The sequence below is a fragment of the Leptodactylus fuscus genome, chromosome 4 (genome assembly GCF_031893055.1).
Source record: "Leptodactylus fuscus isolate aLepFus1 chromosome 4, aLepFus1.hap2, whole genome shotgun sequence".
NCBI lineage: Eukaryota > Metazoa > Chordata > Amphibia > Anura > Leptodactylidae > Leptodactylus > Leptodactylus fuscus.
Window position 1 is genome coordinate 51,488,587 of NC_134268.1, and position 23,894 is coordinate 51,512,480.

The 23,894-nt window shown below is 44.9% G+C and overlaps 1 protein-coding gene across 2 annotated transcripts in view; it reads right to left on the reverse strand.

Annotated features, from left to right (window-relative positions):
- The window catches only part of NCOA2 (nuclear receptor coactivator 2), a 153,387-nt gene extending 146,257 nt beyond the window's left edge, over positions 1–7,130 (reverse strand). For both annotated transcript variants that reach the window (XM_075270404.1, XM_075270400.1), the window contains exon 1: positions 6,987–7,130. The gene's annotated coding sequence lies outside the window, so the exon portion shown is untranslated. The remainder of the gene's footprint in view (positions 1–6,986) is intronic.
- Positions 7,131–23,894: the final 16,764 nt, after the last annotated feature.

Genomic DNA, 23,894 nt, shown 5'->3' on the forward strand with positions numbered 1-23,894 from the left:
ACCTTTACAGTGTACAGACCAAATGCTCTGCAAGGTGTAGGATAAGTTATCAGATAAAGGTTGGCAGTTGTTCGACACCGGGGCCCCTGCCAGCTGTTTAAAGAGGCTGCAGCATTTGCATGAGCGCTGCAGCCACTTCAGTACTAGCCAAGCACAGCGCTGTACATTCGTGCAGTGACTATGCTCATTCACTTGAATGGCCCTCAGATGTGATCATGATCAATGAATGAACATTACATGGCTTGTAAAGCGAGAGCAGGGATCAGTGCCACTGCCCATTCAAACAGCTGATCTGCTGGGCTCCCAGGTGTCAGACTCCCAAGATCCTCAACTCATGAGATATCCTAAATCCTTGAAAACCCCTTTAAATTGAAAACCTTTGGTTTGCTGTAATAGTAAGGTTGCCCATGTACAACGTCATTCATACACTATGTGTTGAGGGGTGCCCACTACTGAAATCTGTACGATTTCATCGATTGAAAATCAGTGATGTACAATACCTGGACCCCTGATGACCAGCTATTTGAAGAGACCACAGTGTCATGGAACCTTCACAATGAACAAAGTACAATGCCGAACGCTGTATAGCAACAGTGTTTGGTATCACAGCCCACCCCTATTCACTAGAATAGGAACTGAGCTACGAACAGGCCACGTGACCAATGAATGTGACATCCCATGGCCTGTGAAGCGGAAGTGGCGCTCAATGAGCATTGTTACAGTGTTAAACCGGTGATCCGTGGGAGTCTGCTCATATGTGGCAGGTTTCCTCTGTGGACTTTCTGCTTCCATTATACCTATTAGGGACACCACTGGCATTCCCATAGGTATAACTGACATGCTGTGATTTCCACAACCGCAACGGTTTTGGAACTCACAATGGTTTTGGAAATCACAGTATGTTCGTTGTACGTATTTTTACGCAATGTGTGGATGGGATTCGCTAGCGTTTACGCCACATTACGCCCCAGCCTGAACAACAATGAACTGTGACTACAGCCGGAGTGATATGACAGGTGTTCATAAGCTACAAGTGACACTTTTTGAAGAAACATGGACCTTGTATAAGAAACTGATGAAAAAAAAATTACTGAGAAATGAGGATATAGTCCCCAAGTGAAGTTAGACCTTCATTTGTGCCGTAGATTATTCAGGCAAGTCAGAGCACTTTAGTACTAACGTGTAAATCCACCCCATGACATTGTCCATGCTGCTCATGGCAAACATTGTGAGCAGACAAAAGCCTCAACTGCAATCTGAAAGTGTAAGCTCTTTATGAACGGCAACAGGTATTGCTCCCTATACAAGTAAAAGCAATGAATGACAGAAAGCTTTCACAGCGTGCATGAACCCTAAGGTTTTCATAAGTCCTATTCACTTCAGTGGGGAAAAACTGCAAACTGGTCAAACCATGAAATATGTGGTAGTAGTGGCAAATAAGAAGATGGTAGGGCAAAAAGTGTGACACGCATAAGACTGTTTCCAAATGTACGACTACTAGGCCTCACAGGACACCAGTCCCTGAATGGTTGGCCAAATCACTTCACAGTTTATTCCATGACGAATGTCAACTATTCCAAAGGGTTCTCAGACTCAGCTGGGCCACATATAGAAACATTTTGAGGTTGAAGGGCTTTCCAAATTCCATAAGATACAAACTTATTGTTAAAGAAGTAATACAGGACTCCAAAAACATGGCCGCCGCCTTCTCCTCAAGAAGTGACATCAAGCCCATTGGATACAAGGCGATATTACAGCTCAGTCTCATTTATTTTAAGGAGAAAGCAGCTAAGGTTTTCCGACTCCTGCACAACGTCTTTAAATAACCCCAGCAGGGTCCCTGAATAGTTTAATGTCCCCCCCAGCAATGGCCTCACTCATTTTAATGTCTTCCCAGTACTCAATGCTCCCGGCCACACACTCTTCCCATGCTCCAGGTACAGATACGTCACAGCAAAGCGCCCAGAACAAGGGTAGAGAACAGGAGAGAGTGGAGAGCAAAGAGGTTAAGTATTAACACTGCCACTTGAGATGTGGGTCAGCGGTTCTTTTCTCCACAATTTTACCAGCAAGAAGGCCCCGAGCCATAGATTGTAACCTCAGGTACCACATGGGGCCTACATGGTTGAGACCCCTGACCTAGTCAAAGGATAGGTGATAAATATATGATAGTTGGGCATCAGACTGCTGGGAACCTGATAGATCACTATAATTGGGTCCTAAGCACCTTGTTCATGAGTACAGGAACAGTAATTCAGGAGCTCGCAGAATTATAAATGATGACGGAGTCAGGCTAGGAAATCCAGCCAACACACGGACCGTATTCCTCAGCCAGATCAGATTTCGTTGGAAGGAACATAATATGACTGGAGCCATTCTTCTGCTAGTTTGTGTTTGTGAAAGGGATTTTGCCACCAAAGGACACTTATTCCCTAATCACAGGATAGCGACCCCCATCGATCAGGAAAACAAGGGACTAAAAAAGTTCCCCTATACTCTCCATGTGAATGCACCTGGACATCATTCGGCAGCCTCAAAAAAAAACAAATGGATCACTGGTCACAAAAGCGACCGACATACATAGAAGAGAACTTTGGGTCCCCTGTTCTCTGGATTGCTGGGGGTCATAGCAGTCAAGCCCCCAGTGATCTTACATGTATCCATAGGATAACGGATAAGTGTCGTTGTAGAACAACCCTTAAAGCAAATAATATGCAACACAAGAATGCAAGTGCTGTAAAGGCACAACATATTTTTCAACTAATAAATAGTAAATGCTGACAGACACATACCGGGGAGATGACTGACAGACGGGAACAAAATGAAAAACAAGTCTCAAATACCTATGTTCACTTGCCGTTCTGACAATTGGCATGCAAGGAATGACTACTATTTTGCAATTTGTCGTAACTAAATCGAACAACTGGCCCCAGCAAAGGATCTTCCACCAATTATGTCTCGCTGTAGTACAAGGCTTTCTTTACACACAGAATCTGGGGGGTCTGCACTCTTGGAGCTGAGCGGCTTGGTTGCAGAAGGTTGCCACCCATTATCTGATCCTGATGACCTATCCTAAAGAGAAGTCATACAAATAAAAGTTCCAGAAAAGAGCTTTAAACTAAAAAAAATGCATGAAAAAGCTGAGCGTGTGATTGCAGACTAAGTTCTCAGCAGGTTAGCTTGCGGTTAACCCAATGCCAAGTACACAAAGTATAATAAAAGGGATCCACACACTGCAGAAAAACCCCGCAGTGCAAAATGTGTTGTGACTCAGGTTTTAAACACATGGCATGTCAATGGTTGTGGAGTGTTCGGCGCAGATTTCAACCTTTGCAGAGCTGTATGGGAAACCACTAGTGAAACCCGCAGCGCCAAACAGGCAAATAGTGGTGTTCTGGGGGGGGGGGGGTGTTTGTTTTGTTTTTGTTTGACATGGCTTCAGTGATTGGAAATATTCACGTGATCGATTTTTTTTGACAGTCCATTTTAACAGACATCCATAAATGGAAAAAAAAAAAATCTGACCACTGTTCTGTAATGTCATTTCATTTTCAGGACAGTAGTCACATGGAGACAGGGACTCCTAGCAGCATAAAGGACTAAAAATACTGGAGTCCCTGCATTATAGTCACCTATGGTGGCAGGAGTCCCAGCATCCCCACGACAACTGTTCTGTAGTAAAAACATTATTACCACACAGGACAGTAGTCCCACGGAGAGGCAGAGACTCCTAGGATCATAGAGGACCATGATGCCAAGTCCTGGTGGTCCAGAAAATGTGGCTGACAAATGGACCATAATTCTCGACCCACTCATTGGTGAAACCAAAACTCCTCAAAACTTCTCCTTAGTAGCAGAAACTGCAGCAACAAAAATGCAAAGTGTGAACATACCCTTAGGGAAACAAGATCCTTGAGTTAATTGTCCTCATATCAGAATTTTCAGGTTTTGAGTAGAGATACACTAACGTTAGAAGTTACAAAGTCCTTATGGCCAGGAGGGAATATGAGCAAACTTCCTACTTTTTTTTTTTTCTTTTGGGTTAATTGAAAAGTTGAGCTCAAATCCCTCTCAGATAACATAGTTTAACAAGTAATGCAAAAGCATAATTAGAAAAGTCTTGTAGCATATTCTTACAATTACAAAGTCTCACCACGTAAAGACTTATTATTTTTTTGCTATTTCATCAAATCACAAAGTAGCCGTGCTCAACACATCGTTAGATTTGGCAGATATTGCACCAACCTTCTCCTAATGGCAATGTTGGGGGACAGAAGGATCAGTCATGGTGGATTCCAACATGTCAAATACCTTGTTCTCACAGGAAAACTGCTGCCAGATGTGTCTAAGCACCGTCTTACCCCCCATTGAGAGCACATGCATGCTTGGTCAAACTGAGCATGCATGTCGACGGACATGATGTCAAGAATAGCTAGTGGACAAACAAGCCAACAGCTATGGATGATGTACTGGCACACTGGTCCTGTCTTCAAATCTGAGGAGGACAACATCCGCATGGAGAATGTACATTTGTTTCTGCGCGAGACTTTGGGTTTGAGATTTGCAATATGAGTGAAAACCGGAGGTCTGTTGTTTTTCCAGTGTATAGATGAGATATGAAATGAGACGGTGACAGTTTTTGTACAGCGCTGCAAAATATGTCGGTGCTATATAAAGACCATGAATAATTAAGGAGGTGATCACATGATCATCCTGTTAACGAAGGAAAAAAACGAAGACTAAATTATCACCAAAATTATAGGAAGAGAGCAAAACCTTTGCTAATACAATATTTAATAGTCACATGCAGGGGTCAACCACAAATACCAGGGGACACAGTTTCCCAAGAATTGTCACTGATTAAAATATGCAGCAAATATAAAAACAAAAAGTCCCAGACCTGCTGGGTGAAAGATCGACCTACCCTATAGATCTATAAATACTGTACAATTATCCGTATATTGCTTGCAGTCGAACAGTCACAATATACTTTTATGGTATGTACATTGTAAAATATAGAGCTACAGAACTTGCAGATCATAAGCCAAGAAAGGCCAGCACAGACTGTTTACTGTCACTATGAATACTGACAGCATAACGGGCCTGGTTTATTTAACACACACATACAACGTGCTATGTACTGCTGGAGAGGTCACTCAAAACTCCAAAATAACGCAACAGCAGCTCTCGTATTAAAAAAAAAAAGTTGTTCCCAAATATTTCCCTCCCCCTGAGCCACATTCCAATCAAATATTCTCTGCCGCTGGGCATATACATATAAAAATATATTAGCCCCATGAAAATATAACATAAAGTCCCAAAATCAACAGAAGACTGAATAAGTTAGGTCCAATGAACACAATGGCCCACTACGGACCCAATGGTTGTGTGCAGGGAGCTTTGGTTACGTTCACATGTGGCACATTTACTGTGGCTGGCGGAAAATCTGCAGCGATAACAGCAGCGACAAAAGTGGATGAAAATTATACAAATCTTAGCTACAAGCTGCGAAATGCTCTGCATTGTAAACTGAGAGGCGGGTGCGGGTTTTAAATCTGCAGCGTGGCACATTATGCAGCAGATTTTTGCCAGATTTCACCCTTTGCAATGCAGTGAGTAAAATCTGCAGCAAATACGTGCAAAAAAATACATACGATTGGGAGTAGTTTTGGCCACTGTTGAAAATCTGTAGTGTATATGTCATATTTCCCACGTGAATGGACGTGAAGTGTGGCCTTCATATCCCCAAACAAGAGACCTATTAGATCAGTCCTCGTCCCCCACTCACCTTATTGCTATACTTACATCATGTTCACATCTGAGTCAGTAAGTCCGATTATGTGGTTCATTCAGAACCAAAACAAACAGTCTAATAAGTGACAATTACCAAGGGACCCCACTAACTATAATGGGGTTCCTCAAGTTTCCGTTTTTTCCCACTGAAATTGCTGGATGAAATAGTAAGGCTTGCAAGATTCTTTGATTGCTGACAGATCTCCCCATGTGTGTACATAGCCTATATCCAGCAATGCTACCTGTGGATATGATATGGACCATCCCAGGTAGAGGACAACAACATGGCTCAAGCCAAAAAAAAAAAAAAAAAGCAACCTTATACAAGTCCCCAAACTTTTTCTTGAGTCGGACTCCAATGGAAGTCAACATGGGCAAGAAGTCCAAGCATTGGAGACGTCTGAGGTGTGCCGAGATACTGGGAAGCCTGCTATGACCATGAACATTACATGTCACTAAAGTCACCGTATAACCGGCTGAAGCCATGATCACACAATACATGCAACGTACTGCAATGGCATACACAATGGGGTGACACAGCCTGCCTGGGCCACCAGAAGTTGTATCTGACTACAACTTATGTGGCATCTGATGCCATCTGGCAACAAAAAGAGGTGACCACATCCAGGCAGGAGAAATACCATCTGGTCTAGTCACACAGCATAGAAGTCAATGGGAATCAGTCACACGTTCTCACTGACATCTATGGAGGGGGGGAATGAAGTTGCAGATGAGCATTGCCCCCCAGTTACATGGCATAGACAGTGTACATGTGACACCCAGGGCACCAGGACTTGTAGCAGGCCACTGCTGCTCTGCCATCTGCTCACAGCACACCAGTCATTGGGAACCATTCACACGTTTCCACTGACATCTATAGAGAGCAAAAGAAAGTTGCAGATGAGAATCGCACTCCTGACGCATGGCACATGCAGCTGCAGTCAGTGCTGCCCCCTCTCCATGTACACTGCACACACAGCACTGCACAGCACACACAGCACTGCACAGCCACAACAACAACACTGCCAGTGACAACACACAACTCCGCACAGCCGCCGCCCCTCCAAGTGCCCCTGTCGCCGGGCAGGAGCTGCAGCTTGTTGTGTGCCCTTCACCCTCCGGCCGGGAGCAGCGGGCACAGCTGCCAGGGGGGCGGCCGGCGCCAAAGCCTCGGCCACACAATGCAAGCTTACCGCTCACTGCTCAATGGGCAACGCTGGCCAAGGTTCCCGAGGGGAGCGCAGATCCACGGCCGCCATATTCCTCATCCAGCAGGATAGTCAGGCTTGTTTATCCCGGGATCCTCCTCCTACCAACCAAACCACCCTCCGAGCGCCGATCCCCTCCTCCACCTCCTGGGAGGGCGCCGCCTCCTCAGCCATATCCTCTGCCGCCTCTAGCAGCATCCTCTCGTCACCGGCCTGTACTGGATGTCACGTAGTATGGCCGCTGTGCTTATAGGACGTCATGTCACCCCTACAACGACATAGGCATGAGGTGAACATTTCAGGTGGAATAAGAAGTGTACAATCTGGAACTCTTCCCCCAGGACTGCCTTTCCTACAGGCTCCTGCAACATAAAGCCCATGATAGGTTTCATACACAATGTCAGTACTTGGGAATATACAATGAAAAATGGCAGCTTGGGGAAAGAAAAAAAGTGGTGACACCGCCAAAACGCCGCTCACTGTCCCACATATCAGAGGACAAGGCAATGTAGGAAAACAAAGGGACAGTCACTTCATAGGAATCCAGGCCCAGGCAAATGCTCATACGGCGTAATTTGAGGTCAATAATATGACCGTTTCTGCCTCAAAATCGGCACCAAATTCTGCCCAGAGATTGAAGCAGGAAGCGAAAATAAATTAAATGTCTTGCTCGATCTGGCCACAAAACCCGTAGCGTGTGCCTCTTTACTGCGAAAAACTGCGGCAGTGCGCCTCAACTTCCTCTCCCTTTACACCATACGGATGTACCTTAAGGGCTAGTTCACACGTAGTTATTTGGTTCGGATTTTGACGCGGGAAACCGCACCAGAATCCTGACCATAATGTGTTACAGCTTTCGACAGTCGCAGCTGTCCGCTCTGGACTAGGCCCAAATGAATGAACCTAGTCTAGAGGGATTGTCTTGTGCGTGGACACCGGAATCTGCGTCAAGATAGGGCAGGTCGCTTCTTTTTTCCGTGAGCGGTAAAATACTGCTCGCGGAAAAAGGAAATAACCAGCTCCCATTCAATTCAATGGGAGGTGGTTTTTGGTTTTTTGACGTGAATTCAGCGTCAAAATCTGGACCAAGTAACTACATGTGAACTAGCCCTATGAGTGTGTTCACACAGCAGAATTTGCCACTGATTCCACCTCCCATTGTTTTCAAAGGAAGGCAATGATGACAGCAGGATGCTGAAAAATTAAAGGGGTTGTCCAGTTTTTTTGCAATGTGGCTAGGGAAGGTGGAGGAAAGAAAAAAAACAAAAAAAACAACATACTTGCCTGTCCCCAGTGCTCCGGTGTCTCCCATCACGGTCTAGACCTGCTGCTCGGGGTCTTGTTATGGCGGACGTCCACACACGTGACTAATGAGACCAATCAGCGGCCTATGTAAAGGAAACCAGAGAGATCACAGCAAAACACTGAATACATAGCATCCAGCTCGAGACTCCCCATTCATCTGGTCCTTATCAGCAGAAGATGTACAGGACAAAATACCAATGAAAAATGTCCACCTCAAATAATTCTTCATTTTCTGCCATGTGAACATACCCTAAAAATGCCACAAATATTTTGATTCTCCACTAAAAGTCCATATAGCGAGCACCTATGAGAAATCGTTTTCTACAGTATTATTACCTACTAGCATTCCACGTGACCTCGCGACCGTATCCGCCTCAAAATCCTGACCAAAAAAACGTCTCCCTTTGAAATCAATAGGAGCCGCTCAGGAGCTTGTTCCGGGAGCCGTTTCTTCCGGCTGCCGGAAAAAAAGAAGCGAGAAGCTCATGCTTCAGGCTGAGTCGCCTCGCAATTCACCCTGAAGACACTCCCTCCTCCGAACTAGGCCCATTCATTGGGCCTAATCCAGAACGGAGTGCACGGCTGGATGCCAGTGCAGTGCACTGGCTTTTAATCGAGGCTACCCAACTTTTGGTCCAGGCCGCCTCAGGTTCCAGACCAAAAATCGCCGTATGAACTTACCCTTAAAGGGATTCTACCATTAAAAAACTTTTTTCTAGGTAACACGTCGGAATAGCCTTTAGAAAGGTTATTCATCTCCTACCTTTGGAAGTACTCTCTGCCGCCCCATTCGTTCGAAATACCGGTATGCTAATTAGTTCTCTCTTAGCTCACGCTCACGTATTTGTTTATTTTGTGTTATTTCTGCTCAATAAACTTTTGAATTAAAAAAAAAAAAAAAGTTCTCTCACAGCGATGGGGGCATCCCCATTGCTGCTCGAAAACCGACTGCAGCGCCGCCTCTATGTTCTGTATCCTCCCCTTCCTTCTTCGGCTTGATGTCGGACGCCTGCGCAGTACGCTCTGTTCAGCGAACTTTGCTGAACATACTGTGCATGCCCGCGGCCATAGTGCCGACACCGCAATTTCGCGCATGCGCAGTACGCTCCTCAAAGTCTTCGCCGAACAGAGCGTACTGCGCAGGCGTCTGACATCAAGCCGAAGGAGGAAGGGGAGGCCCCCATCGCATCTCCTGTGCTGGGGGGACGCCCTCATCGCTGCAAGAGAACTAATTAGCATATCGGTACAAACCGGTATTTCGAACGAACGGCGCGGCAGAGAGCACTTCCAAAGGTAGGAGAAGAATAGCCTTTCTAAAGGCTATTCCGATGTGTTACCTAGAAAAAAAAGTTTTTTAATGGTAGAATCCCTTTAATAAGGGAAGAAAAACTGTAGAGAAAACAAAAAGAGAAATAAACTGTTGCTTTCCTCGAACTCAGGGTCCTACATTGCGAAAACGCTGCAGCAAAAAAAAAAAAAAAAAAAAACACTGCGTTTTACAGTACCTGCAAATTGGATGGGATTCTGGCCAATCCTATTCACACATTGCAGGAAATAACAAATGATCAGGTTTTTGTAAATCGCAGCATTTCCGTTATACCGAGGGAAATGCTGGCTTTGAGGTAGAATAGGGGCAGAAAGTCTGCAGATGAAAACCCTGCAGACTTTCTGTGAAAAGTGCTGTGGGAAAAAAAGTGGTTTTTGGCTGCGACTCGCAATGTGGGGTCTTTGCCTAGGAGTCGAGACAGTTTTAGTTTATCCCTCCCCAAAAGATTTACAACACAGAGTTGTAGAGCCAGGGGGTTGGCTTTCCTGAGAGTACTAAGGGCTCGTTCACACGGGGCAAGAGGGGATTTTGGCACGGAATCCAAGTCATAATCCGCCCCCTCAAAAGAGAGGTCTATATAGACCGCTATCAGCATGTTGCCGCTAGTGGAAAAAAGAAATGAGCAGCCCTTTCTTCAGGCAGATTCTGCGGCTGAATCAGCCGCGGTGTCCGCCTCACGACAGCACCCTCCGGACTACGCCCATTCATTTGGGCCTAATCCAGAGCGGAAAGCCGCAACAGGATGCCATGCACTGCAGTGGCAGGCGCTACGGAATATGACACACGGAATCCCCATGTGAACTAGGCCTAATACATCATGGCTACAGCACCTGCTCAGGAGTTGAGTGCGTGCCATATGCACAGGGCATTAGGTGGAAGAGACAGTTGACATCCTATGGAAACACCAGGTCAAAGTCTGAGCACGTCTGTTAACGCCTTAGATGCTGCAGTCAATCATGACCACGGTATAGAACGCTACGGTTACATTTGCCCATCACAATACTGCCTAACATCGGCTGATAAAAAATGCCTTATGCACACAGATCTTTCACCAAAGCACTGTAAGTTCTGAGCCACTTGCATTGTTGGAAATTTTGAACTTCGTTGAATAAAGCTCAAGATTTTATACCTGTCCAGGTTGTGGATGCTTCTTCTGTGGCAGAATGCAGTTTCCATGCACAAATATAGGGGCAGTTGATATCCGCTGGTTCGCTTACAAGATCAATTTCCATATACAGTAATAAATGTAATGTTACATAAACTCTTTAAGGAACTGCAACAAAATTACAATGTTAAAGGGGACTTTTCATGTCCTCGGTCATATGCGGTTTTATATACTGCTAGAGAGCCGACAGTGCACTGTATTCAGTTCACTTTCGACTTTCCCGTTATGTGCTCTGGGGCTGGAAATATCGGTGCCATTACCTATGTCTGCTCATTGTCAGAAGGGCGTTCCTGACAGTCTAGCTGGGCTGTGAGGAAGGCCCCTCCTGACAGTACTCGTCCATAGCCCTGTATTATCAGAGGGGGCGTTCCTTACCACCCAGCGATGACACTGAGCTATGAAGAACACTCCACAGTACTACTCTATGGACAGTACAGTCAGTGGACGTTCCTCACAGCCCAGCTAGACTGTCAGTAACTCTCTTCTGACAGTGGGCAGACATTGGTGATGTTATAACGGCACCAATCCCAGGGGCACATAACAGAAAAACCGACCCAAAATGGGGCACATAATGGAAAAACCGACCCAAAATGTTAGTCTTAAGGGCCCTTCACACGGCGTAAGCGCGCCGCTAATTTAGACCCGTACACGAGAGCGCTTCAAAACACATGACATTCAGTTTCAATGGGAGCGCGCATAAAACCGGCTTTATGCGCGCTCCCATTGAAGTGAATGGGATGTGTTTTGAAGCGCTCTTGTGTACGGGTCTAAATGAGCGGCGCGCTTACGCCGTGTGAAGGGGCCTTTAGAAAATGCATCTCATCTTGCAAAAAAAAAAAAAAAACCAAGCTTTCATATGACTATATCAACAGGAAAAAAGAAAAAAGTAAGGGTGCCTTCACATCCTCACTGTCAAACCTGGTGGTGGCAGCATCATGGTTTGGGCCTTTTCTTCAGCAGGGACAGGGAAGATGGTTAAAATTGATGGGAAGATGGATGGAGCCAAATACAGGACCATTCTGGAAGAAAACCTGTTGGAGTCTGCAAAAGACCTGAGACTGGGACGCAGATTTATCTTCCAACAAGACAATGATCCAAAACAAAGAAAAATCTACAGTGGAATGGTTCACAAATAAACGTATCCAGGTGTTAGAATGGCCAAGTCAAAGTCCAGACCTGAATCCAATAGAGAATCTGAAAACTGCTGTTCACAAACGCTCTCCATCCAACCTCACTGAGCTCCAGCTGTTTTGCAGGGAAGAATGGGCAAGAATTTCAGTCTCTCGATGTGCAAAACTGATAGAGACATACCCCAAGCGACTTGTAGCTGTAATCGCAGCAACAGGTGGCACTACAAAGTATTAACGCAAGGGGGCCGAATAATTTTGCACGCTCAATTTTTCAGTTTTTTTCTTTGTTAAAAAAAAAGTTTAAAATATCCAATAAATTTCGTTCCACTTCACAATTGTGTCCCACTTGTTGATTCCTCCCCCCAAAATTAAAATTCTATATGTTTGTGTTTGAAGCCTAAAATGTGGCAAAAGGTTGAAAAGTTCAAGGGGGCCGAATACTTTCGCAAGGCACTGTACATTATGTGAGCACAGATGGTGCTAGCAATGGTTTCTTTATTCGGTACAGGTTATCAGGTAGGTACAGTGTATGAGAAGATAACCCAGCCACAATAAGGAGATTACTGGAAATCTCAGTATGTCAATTATACCTATGGAAACATCGTTGGTTGTCCTATAGGTATAATGGAAGCAGAAAGTCTGCAGAGGAAACCTCTGAGGACTTTCTGTTTAAAGCTCTGCAGGAAATAATCATGATGTGTTACCACCACGGTTTTTCCCACAGCGCTTTTTTGCTTTGCGACACTACATGGGGCTTAGGCATATGTGTGGCAGATTTAGGTAGGTTTTCATGAATTTCAACGGGTTTGATCTATGATAAATATCTGCAACAAAATGCTACAGATCTCAAAATCAGCAGCACATCTAGAAAGTATTTTACACTCCCTGGGCGGGTTTGTTGCTACTGCACTCCCATCACACGCACATTTGATTGCTAAAGTACAGAAATAACCAAAATTTCTCAATTTACTACTTGCCCATTTAGTATAAAATTATTGCAAAATAAATTCCGGTTAAGTTCGGCCAACAAAAAGCTAAAGTTCCTGGAGTTTCAAGCGAGGAATAAGAAAAGCAATGGCTGAGGTGAGTTTTCTATCTAAAATCAACAAGTACCTCACCCACATTGACAGCAGATCTGCTCCTACAAACTAAACAGATAACATTGAACAAATGTACAATGTCAGTGGTTCTTCAACTCACATTGTTGTCTTTTCACAGCAAGCAGCTGAGCCGTAAAGACATAAAAGTAACAAAAAACAGTATAACTCCTTGTATTGTATAGAAACTATTCCAATTCTGTAATATATTTATTTTTGAAAATGTGACGTAACATAATTCATAGCTTTCACAAAATGCTGGATTAATTTCCCGTAAGGCTACGTTCACTTTTCCCTCCACCGGTTTCAGTTTAAAAATGATGGACACCCAATGGATCCAATTGTAGTCAATAGGGTCTGCCAGGCTCCATGTGTAACCGCTGTTTTAGCAGTCCACCTCTATCTAGATAGAACTAGTGTGAACTTAGTGTAAGCTTAGATAATGCCGATATCTGTAAGGCTGGTCTTACATGACCGTAACGTAAGTCCGCAAATGGTCCGCAATTGAGGGTTTTCAATTGCGGACCATTTGCGAACACATTATATTCAATGTGGCCTCTTACACCACCGGATATTTTATCTGTGGTGTGGCTGGGCCGCAACCGTGGTCCACAATTTATAGGACATGTCCGTAATGGCCGTGTATTGTGGCAATGCACGGACTCGCCCATAGAACTCTATGGGCGAGTGCGGCAGGACACGCACATCTGCGGAGCTTATGTTGCTGATCAGCAACTTGAGGGCTGTACATTCAATACGGTCGTGTAAGACCAGCCTAACCTGGATTAGTTGCACATCTGCTGTTTGGCACAAATGACTTTCCAGATATTATCAACAATGACACTGAAAGGGATCCGATCATTAAAACACTATTTTTTTTGTGACTAACAAAGTCGGCTCTGCCCGAGGCCTAGAAATTTAACCCCCAGCACCAGAAGAACAGAGAGGCCGTTCCTTAAGAAGATGGAGGCGGCGCTGGAGAGTTCTCTTGCAGCATTGGGGACACCTCCAGTGCTGTTTGAGCGCAGGGGCCCGCCCCCAGTGCTGCAAGAGAACTCATTTGCAAAACGGGATTTCTACTGAACGGCAGTGCAGTGAAGACATCTAAAGGTAGGAGAAGAATAGCCTCTCAAGGCTATTCCTACGTGTTAGTCACAAAAAATAGCGTTTGAATGATAGGATCCCTTTAAAGGGGTTGTTCAGGATAATTTGTTTTTATTTTAGGCTGGGAGAGTGTAAAAAAAAAACAAAAACAAAAAAACAACCCCCCCCCAAAAAAAAAAACAAAAAACACAACACCCACACTCACCTGTACCCGATACCTCCTCGCACAGTCTGGTCCTGCAGCAGCTCTGTTGTTTTGTTCCAGCGGAAGTACACACCACACAGGACCACTGAGTCTACCTTCCCGTGGATACATCATTTTAACATCAAGCTGTCAAATTATTCATAAATTTATAGGATAAATAAAAGAGGAATTGCTAAGTTGAGTTATGACAAAAGATGCTATAAAATAATTGAATTGTGATTACAAGTATATCACACATATCAGGAGAGATTACTATTCACGCTAGATTCACACAACATTCAGGGATTCCGTCCCCAAGTCGTGCAAGGACTTTTCTCTGCACAGATTTCGGGCAGAAACCTGAGGTCCACAGGTAACCACATTTTAAGCAGATAGGGTTTTCATTTTTCGGAAAGCTTACCAGGTATAACTGACAGCAAGGCCAGTTGGGGAGTAGGAGCGACAGGATGATCATATACCTTAGCGTAAAACGAGAAGACTGCATCCCAAAAGGGCTGGAGGACGTTGCAATCCCACCAAATATGGAGCATGGTGCCCCTCTCAGTTCCACAGCGTCAACACCAGTCAGAAACAGCAGGGAAGAGCCTGTGGAGAAGGTCGGGACACCTATACCAACGGGTCAAAATTTTAAAGTTCCTCTCCTGCGCGCTACAAGGTAAAGCCAATCTATGGGACAACGTGAAAGATTTACACCAATCGGCAGGCAGCAGACTCAAAGGGAGATCAGAATTCCAAGACTCCACAAAAGAGGGAAGCCCTGGAGTGTCGTCATAAAGGAGAAGATCATAGAGTGCGGAAAGGACACGCCGGAAGGGAGCCGAACCCGCAGCGCAGGATTCCAGCGCGGTCAGGGGCGAGGAGAGCAAGGGAGGAAGAGAAAACTTCCTCAGGTAGGACAACAACTGACCGTATTCCAACCAGGAGAGGTGGACATGGGGATGGGAGAGGCAGAACTGAGCGAGGGGGGGGGGGGGGGGGGAGTGAGGAATTGCCAGCAACCTGACAAAGGCGAACATCTTCCTCTCTACCCCAACAGAGGAAGCAAGCTACGGACTGGCCCGGAGGAAACATGGGGTTGCCGAACAAAGGAGTCAGGGGTCCCGGAACCCTAGCCAGCCTCCCAGTAGAGCACACCAGGTCCCAGACTTTAAGAAAATGTAGGGAGAGAATGGAATGGCCCGAAGATTTGGGCCGAAAATGCGACGGGATCCACGGCAAGGAAGAGAGCAAGGAGGACAGCAAATCCGCCTCTATGGAAACCCACTGTTTGTCGTTATGGTGAAATCGCCAGTCGAACAAACGGAGGAGCACCAAGGCGCGATAATACAAACGAACATCGGGCAGGCCCGCTCCCCCCTCTGTTTACGCCGAGTGAGAGTGCGGTAATTAAGCCTGCTCCGCAACGCCCCCCATGTTAGGAGTATTTAGGTTCATTGCTTTCTATTTTTATTACCTGGGGAGTTTTTGGCTGCGCAGTGTCTGGGGTGGCATCCTGGCGCTGCGGGGTTGTCCTGTCGTGAGTATTGGTGCACACCTTCTGACTTGCACGCGCGCACTGCTGGTAGGCAGCTTTATCTCCTGGTTGATTAGTCTGTCCTCCCATTTGCACCTGGGAGGAGTGGTCTCTACTCTGTATTTAAACCCATGCCTCCCATGGTTCTGTGCTGAGTGTCGCTTTTACAGTGCTAGGCCTTAGCAGGAGGAGTAGGTGGTTATCTGGGATAGAGGAAGTTCCGTGGTTGGTTTTTGGGAGGTTTGGGTGAACGAGTTGGTGTGTGTGTTTTCCCTTCTGTGTTCACCAATCCTCCCTCTGTGTATAATTGACTGTGTGAGTGAATTGCCTTATCCTTTGATTTCTACTCAGTTTCCCTGTGTTTGTTTCCTAGTGTAAGGTTCCTTCCCATATTGGTTTGGGGGAATCCTTTCCCACATTTTTCCTGTGTGCTGCTTGTGTTGTTAGTCAGCGCACACCCTTGTCAGTCCCTGTCAGTAGCAGCTTCACTTGTTCGTTAGGGGTGACCCCCTTTAGTCTCCAGTCCCTAGAGATCTTATAGGGCATTCCTTCTCCCACTTCCCTCTAGGCCTACGGTATCAGTGAGAGAGGAGCTGTCGGGGTCAGGCTTAGCCTGAGTACAGCCGACCCACACCCGTGAGGCAGGGACCGGGATAGCTAGTGGGAGTAGTGCAGGGCGAGATTCCCTACTGCTATTCCTTAGCCCCATTGCAGCTACCTGGACTGACATAACACCCCAAACAAATTTCCCAAACAACGATCGAACCCAGTTAAGATAATCTCGAGACAGTGGAATGGGGAGGGTTTGAAATAAGTACAACAAACGTGGGAGGATGTCCATTTTAAGAGTGTGAATGCGGCCGAACCAGGACAGGGACTTAGAACTGTAGGCGCACAGGTCCGACGTGACCTTGTCAAGAAGTGGGAGGTAGTTGAGGCGAAAAAGGTGGGAAGGGTCCGGGGGGATATGAATCCCGAGGTATTTAAACGACACCGACTGCCAGCGGAACGAAAAGTCACGCGCCAGATGAGCAACCTCCGCCGAGGTAAGGGAAACGTTAAGAGCTTCCGTCTTCGATAAGTAAACCTTAAAATTACTAATGCGTCCAAAGCGAGAAAACTCCCGGAGAATGGCTGGAAACGACACTCGCGGTTGCGAAATATACAGAAGGAGATCGTCTGCATACAATGCTGTCTTAACCACACGGTAGCAAAGTTGCAGGCCGTGAATCTCTGGGCAGTGCCGTATTGCCACGGCCAAATGCTCCATAACCAGGGCATAAAGCAATGGCGATAGGGGGCAGCCCTGACGTACTTTATATTGTTTGGCCGCCACGGGATCTACATTGTTCTAAGATGAATTATCATATAATGAGACTAATTTATTAAGAGAATCACTGCCCTTGTTACCCCCCCATAGCAACCAGTGCATGCAGGTGGTGATTTCTTACTATACGTATAAGTATTTATCCACATGTGGCAGATATAAGTGACTGTCCCATTTATCTCATATTTAGTGGGCATTCACAAATATCCCCACTTTCCTGTGTGCAATGTATTCAGTTACTAAAATTTCCGTAACAAATCGGCTACTAGTGAAGTGCTGTAAAGGAAAGGCAGTGACACTGTAAACATTCCTTCTATAACAGTCCTAGGCACACCTACTCAGCCCAGCGCCGGAGAAGCATTATCCTTGGCCACCCTCTGCTGGTTGACATCTTATTATAAATGTATTTTTCAGTGGTTTCAACAACCTCACCCTTAAAACTCCATACTTCTTTTAACCCTACTAAACCTTAACACTAGGATATTTGTTTATACATGATACCTAACAAAAAACACCAGACTAGACCTATTCGGTATCTGTATCAATAATCATAACACCATAAACAAAACCAGATTATAACAAAATAAAATTTTATTATTACAAATGACAAAAAAAAGAGAAGAAAAGCGAGACGTTTAAAAACCACATCAAAATGGTGAGTGGATGTCGCAGTGCTGCACCCAGAAGTAATGCATACAAGGTGGGCATGCAGTAAATAGCACTATAACAAAGTCAGTCTGTAACAGTGACGGCGAACCTTTTAGAGCCTGAATGCCCAAACTGCAACCAAAAACCCACTAAATCATAAAAGTGCCAATACAGCAATTTAACCTTAATATTGTGCGGATCTACAATTACGTACAATTATGAAGATGCAAAATACGGTCGTGTGAATGGAGCTTTACAGAGCTTTCAATTATACAAACAACTTTGTACTGCATTTGGTATAATATTGAACAATTAATGTTCATGATTTACATCGCACAGATCTGTTTTATAGTGACCGTGCAATGTTATTATGATCTGTAATAATCTCACATGTCTGCTATAAAAGATACTGTGTGATAGAAATAGTAAAGGGCCCCCGACACAGTCCAATATGCTCCACAGTGGCCCCCACACAGAATAATCTATTCCACAGATGGGTACCCACAGAGAGGGCTCTGAGTGCCACCTTTGGCACCAGTGCCACAGATTTGCTATCACGGGTCTATAATGTGCATAAACAACTACATATTCCATAAAAAATGTTATAAGTGTCATATGATGTATGAAGCAAACCAAAATAACAGGGGTTCACAATGACCCTATATAAAGAGTGTAATAAAGTAGTATGGCAAAATAATGCTCAAAGATATTTAATAAGGCTATGCACCAACATGTGACAACAATTAAGAAAGTACCCAAATACATATATATAACAAAAGATGCTTACCACTGCGACCTCCACCCAGAGCCCCGACGCGCGTTTCGCACCCTGCTTCATCAAGGGGCTACTGGATGGAGGCCGGAGGGGTCTTTATATTAGGCAGATACCTGTGTAAAAGACCAATGGCACCAGTGGGGTGATGTCACAAACCAGGCCCACGTGAGTCACATGAGATGTGCCTGAGACACAAAGTATAATACCAAAATTCAATAAGAGTATACATATATCTCCCTTATTTGAGACTTGCGATGCATATAAAAATAAGATATACCTGGTGTCAGGGTCTGGGGTTGCATAGACACACAAGTCCAGTTTCTTTAGTCCAAAACAAAAGTAGAGTTTTATTTTCACTCAAAAAGGTAGTGCAGCAACAAAAGGAAACAATACAAAAATAAATACCTGCCCAGCTAGGCTCTAACTAAACATAGAATAGGTTACCTCACCTAGAATAACAGACATCCAAAAAGCCAGTAGAATCATTCAGGACACAGCTCCAAAAATATGACCTCTCTGTCAGCTCTTCCACCCAAGCTCTGCCAAAGTGTTGCTGCTGGAGCTGGCTTCTTAAGCCTCCTTAATGAGGAGACTCTCTGCAGCTGAGTCGCTGCCGGAACATCCTCAAAGTGTGGATTGGAGGGGGGTGGAATGACAGGTCCCACTGCCAACCTACCTGTCATTCCTAAAAATCCAGCCCAGTACTGAGCATTTACCAAAATGCTCAGCAGACAAAAGTTGTCTGCTGAGAACAAACATTCCTGGAGTTTTCTCATCTCACCCCCCTGAGTAGTCTGGGCGAGATGTACACCCCCTCCATTACCTGGCCGGCCATCGGCTTACACTGGATAATCAAATGCACGCAGAGCACATATATTGAAACCGGCAGCCAGTACCAAAATGAGGCTCCATGTACTCGCATGTGCAGTAGATCCCAACGTGCATATCATTGGGACGCCAATACTGCTTGGACAGCTCTCCAACAGATCTGTATATTAAACACCCACACTATATATGTAAACTCCCTTATCAAGTTTTCTGTAAAAAAAAAAAAAAAAAATTATATAAATGCAAGACATTCTCATCTCTCCCCAATGTTCCTTATCCTGCAGAACCTTACTTTCAACTAGACAACATTCGTTTCACTTGGGATGTTTCCATGCTTCTCATTTCATTCAATTGGTGGATGGGAACCCCTTGGACTTCCTGAGGATACCATGGAACCTTGTCATTTTAGATCCCACTTACTTGCTCCAAAACTGAGTGCAAATCATCATGATCTGTGTAAGCCCGCGTTCACATCTGCGTTGGTATTCTGTCCGGGGCAGTCCACAGTGATGGCAAACCTTTTAGAGACCAAGTGCCCAAACTGCCACCCAAAACCCACTAATTTATCACAAAGTGTCAAAATGGCAATTTAACCTTCATGCTGTGCAGATTCACAATTGTGGGCAGTTACAAATGGTCTGTAATAATAATAATATCACTTGTCTGCTATAAAAAGGACACTGTGATAAAAATAGTGAAGGGCCCCCACACAGTGTAATCTGCTGCAAACTGACCCACATAGTATAATCTGTTCCACAGACGGGTGCCCACAGAGAGGACTCTTAAGTGCCACTTCTGGCACGCGTGCCATATGCTCGCCATCATGGCCATAGACGATAATGGAGTCTGTGTGCTTACCGCCAGATCTCCGCAGGGATTGTGCGGACACGAAAGTAGTTGCCAATCTACTTTCCCGTCCCCATGATTAGTGCGAGCAGCGCGCGCCAACAACATGGACCCCCATTACCGTCTATTTACTTACTGTGCTTTTACAGCACAGTGCGTTTGGTATTCCGTTCGGGGGGGAAGGGGTCTCCATTCGGACTCTCCCCGGACAGAATACAGAGGCAGATGTGAATCAACCCTCAGTGAGACCTCTCAACTTATGCTGCATTGGGATATCCACAGGATCATGCCTTTCACTGCTTTCTTACAGAGTTGGGAGGGACATTCCATATCAAGTGTACAGTGTGAAACTCCAGGTCAATGAGAGCAGAGCATAAACTATGGGCTTTGTGGAAGCGTTCACATCTTCCTCTCATGGAACTGTGGCTTCAACAAGTTGACGTCCTTTAGTGTATGGAGAAATTGACAAAGTGATTCTTTTAAAAGATCCTGGCTCCACTCAAAAGTCTAGAAAATATAAAGCCATACCAGCAATGGGTCCAAGGGGTTGCTGGTTACATGGCTGGGGAAAGTTAACAACAGAAGATGGCTCAATGCCTACCTGGAAAATGCACACACTTGGTCCAGCATATCTCTCTCTCCTCTCCCCAATGAGAACGTGCATACTCAGCCAAGCACATGTATGCCTAGAGTAATATCTATAGCCATCTAAAGAGCACAGCTAATTTTAGGGTAAGTTGACACTTTTTTTTTTTTTGCAAGCACATTTTTGAGGTTTAATCCACCACAAAAAATGCCACCCAGCTCTCCCATTCATTTTAGGAAAAGTTTTTTCCTCTACCTGATTTTTTTCAGCTAGAAGAAAAAAGCAGCATCAAGACATCTCTCCAGGCAGGTTCTGCCTTGCAAAGCCCATTGAAATGAATGGGAGGCAGAGAAAACCCACTAGCGTATTTTTGCAAAAATTGCTCCAAAACCCTCCCAAAAAACTCAGTCTAAACATTTCCTTAGGGTAACGGAGTTTTTTGATCAGGGTTTTGAGGTCGTATCCGCCTCAAAACCCTGACCAAAAAGATGGCTCCCATTGAAAAAAGAAGCAAGATGCTCATTCTTCAGGTTGAGTCGCCTCGCAATTCAACCTGAAGACACTCCCGACTAGGCCAATTTATTGGGCTTAATCCGGAGCAGAATGCGCGGCTGGATGCTGGTGCACTGCACCGGCTTTCAGTCACGGCTAACCGTTTTTTGGATCGGAACCTGAGGCGGCCTCCGCCTCAGGTTCCGATCCAAAAAAAACCGTGTGAACTTACCCTTAGGCTTCTTCTGTGCCATGTGGTCAAAGAGATCATGCCTCTACTAAAATACTGTACAGTGCTCATGGGTCCTGCAGAGATTTTACAGTCAGTTGAAAACAGAAAAAAATATATATTAATTTATACATATATTATATATTCAACATTTACTAAAGCAGAAAAAAAACGCATGGGGCAGATCGAAAGAAAAAATAGGTCAACTAAGTAAAAACAAACTCTACAGCCCACAGTAACTACATTATTTTCAGACTACAAAATCTGGTGAAAGAACTTCATGCCCCATTTGCGCTTCAGTCTCTAAACCAGGGGACTTTGTCCTAAAATGATGGTAGAAAACATTTTCACAGTAGTTTAGCTACAAATATGAAAATGGTATAACATTAACTTTTCAGTTTTGTAAATGCGCAAGCAAATGGGTACAATTACACTCCTAGAAAAGGCCAAAAGAATCGGTAAAGTACATAACATACATATTTAACATGAAAATTACAGTCATCAGAGTGTGGAGGATAACTATATTACCATTAACTCCCAATCTCTCTAATACACACCTCTAGAAGATGATAGCCATACTTGAGCATAATCAGCCGCTTTCTTTCCTCTTCTGAGCTTGCGAGCATCATTTCGTCGATGTAAACTGGAGAACTTCATGTTACAAATATAATCATTACAAGTGACACTAATTGCCAATGTAAAGCTAACACTGCCTGCAACTCCCCCAATCTGCGGAGCATATTAAGGACAGCACAAGGACAATTATATACTATTTGGAAGAATATACCAAATGTCTCATTTGTCTTCTCTGTCTATTAAAGTGATCAGGAAGAGAGGTTTTTGCTCCCCTTCGTCTAGCAATAACGCTGACTCTATGTCTGATGTTTGAGTTCAGCCCCAGCCAAATGAATACAATCTGCAATACCAGAACTGCCCATAGATAGGAATGGTGCTAACAACTAAACTTTAAATTACATATAAAAAGGGTAAGTGCCTGATGGGACTCCCACTGATCAAAAGAACGGGGGGTCCCTCATGTACCCCTTTTTGATATGAACTTAGGCACTCAGGTTCACTGCCGCTACATTAATCAAGACAGTTGGAAAAAGAAGCAAAGTACAGAACTTAGGGTATGTCATAACTATTAATGAAGCAGCAGCACACGTGTACGACCATACACAGGACTCCATTCATGATCCATGGAAGTTCCAGCAGTTCCCCAGTGATCAGATCCTTCTCTTTAAACTGAAGCCAGCACTGGATGTAGCAGAAAGGGACCAATACCTTCCTTTATATTAATCATTCTTCCTGAAACCATTCCTGGCTTTTGACTCAAAAAAGGGCGTGTGAATGCAGCCTTAAAGAACAGTATCAATGAAGCACAAAAATCTACTTATCTGGCCCATTCACAATTTGTAAAGCACTGTACTGAAGCTATAAGACATTGGCGCAGATTTAGTAAGAATCTGTACCACTATATTGGTGAAAAAAGTCAGTTTGCGACTTTTAAACCACAGGCACAAATGGGATTTTTTACACCACCTTCACCAATGTTCAAAAAGTGACAAGGGAGAACTAAGCATGGGCGGACATATAGCCTGCACCTAAGTCACTTTCATCAGCAGAAATCTATACATAGTGTGAGAGAGTGAAGGGTGTAGTCTGGGAAGACAGGTATGTCCCAGCCAGGCAGCTAAAGGGTGTATGGTAAAGGTTCACACCAGGGGGGTCAGCTGACTATTCAGGCCCTAATAACAGTCTGAGTGTGCATTCACACTAAGGATATGGTGACTGATTCTGAACGTTAAAACACGGTCAGAATCAGCGCGTATAAAGCACATCCCATTCATTTCAATGGGAGCCGGCATACGAGCACTCCCCATTGAAATGAATGGGCTGCTTTTTACTCTACGAGCGCTCCCATTGAAATGAATGGGAAGCGCTCGTGTGTACGACTCGCCGTGTGAAGGGGCCTGGTGCTCGGCTCAGTCCGAGCCGTACACGAGAGCGCTTCCCATTCACTTCAATGGGAGCGCTCGTAGAGGAAAAAGCAACCCAATCATTTCAATGGGGAGCACTCGTATGCCGGCTCCCATTGAATTGAATGGGATGTGCTTTATACGCGCTGATTCTGAACGTGTTTTAACCTTCAGAATCAGTCACTGTATCCGTAGTGTGAATGCACCCTGAGTGTGAAGACTAGCAGGGTGGCATCACACAGAGTTGAACTGTCCAGACCAGACCTCCAAAGCAGGTACTGTGCCACCTGTTGCTGTTGCCAAGGTGGGAGACTGGTAGCCAGTCTCTTGTATAGTC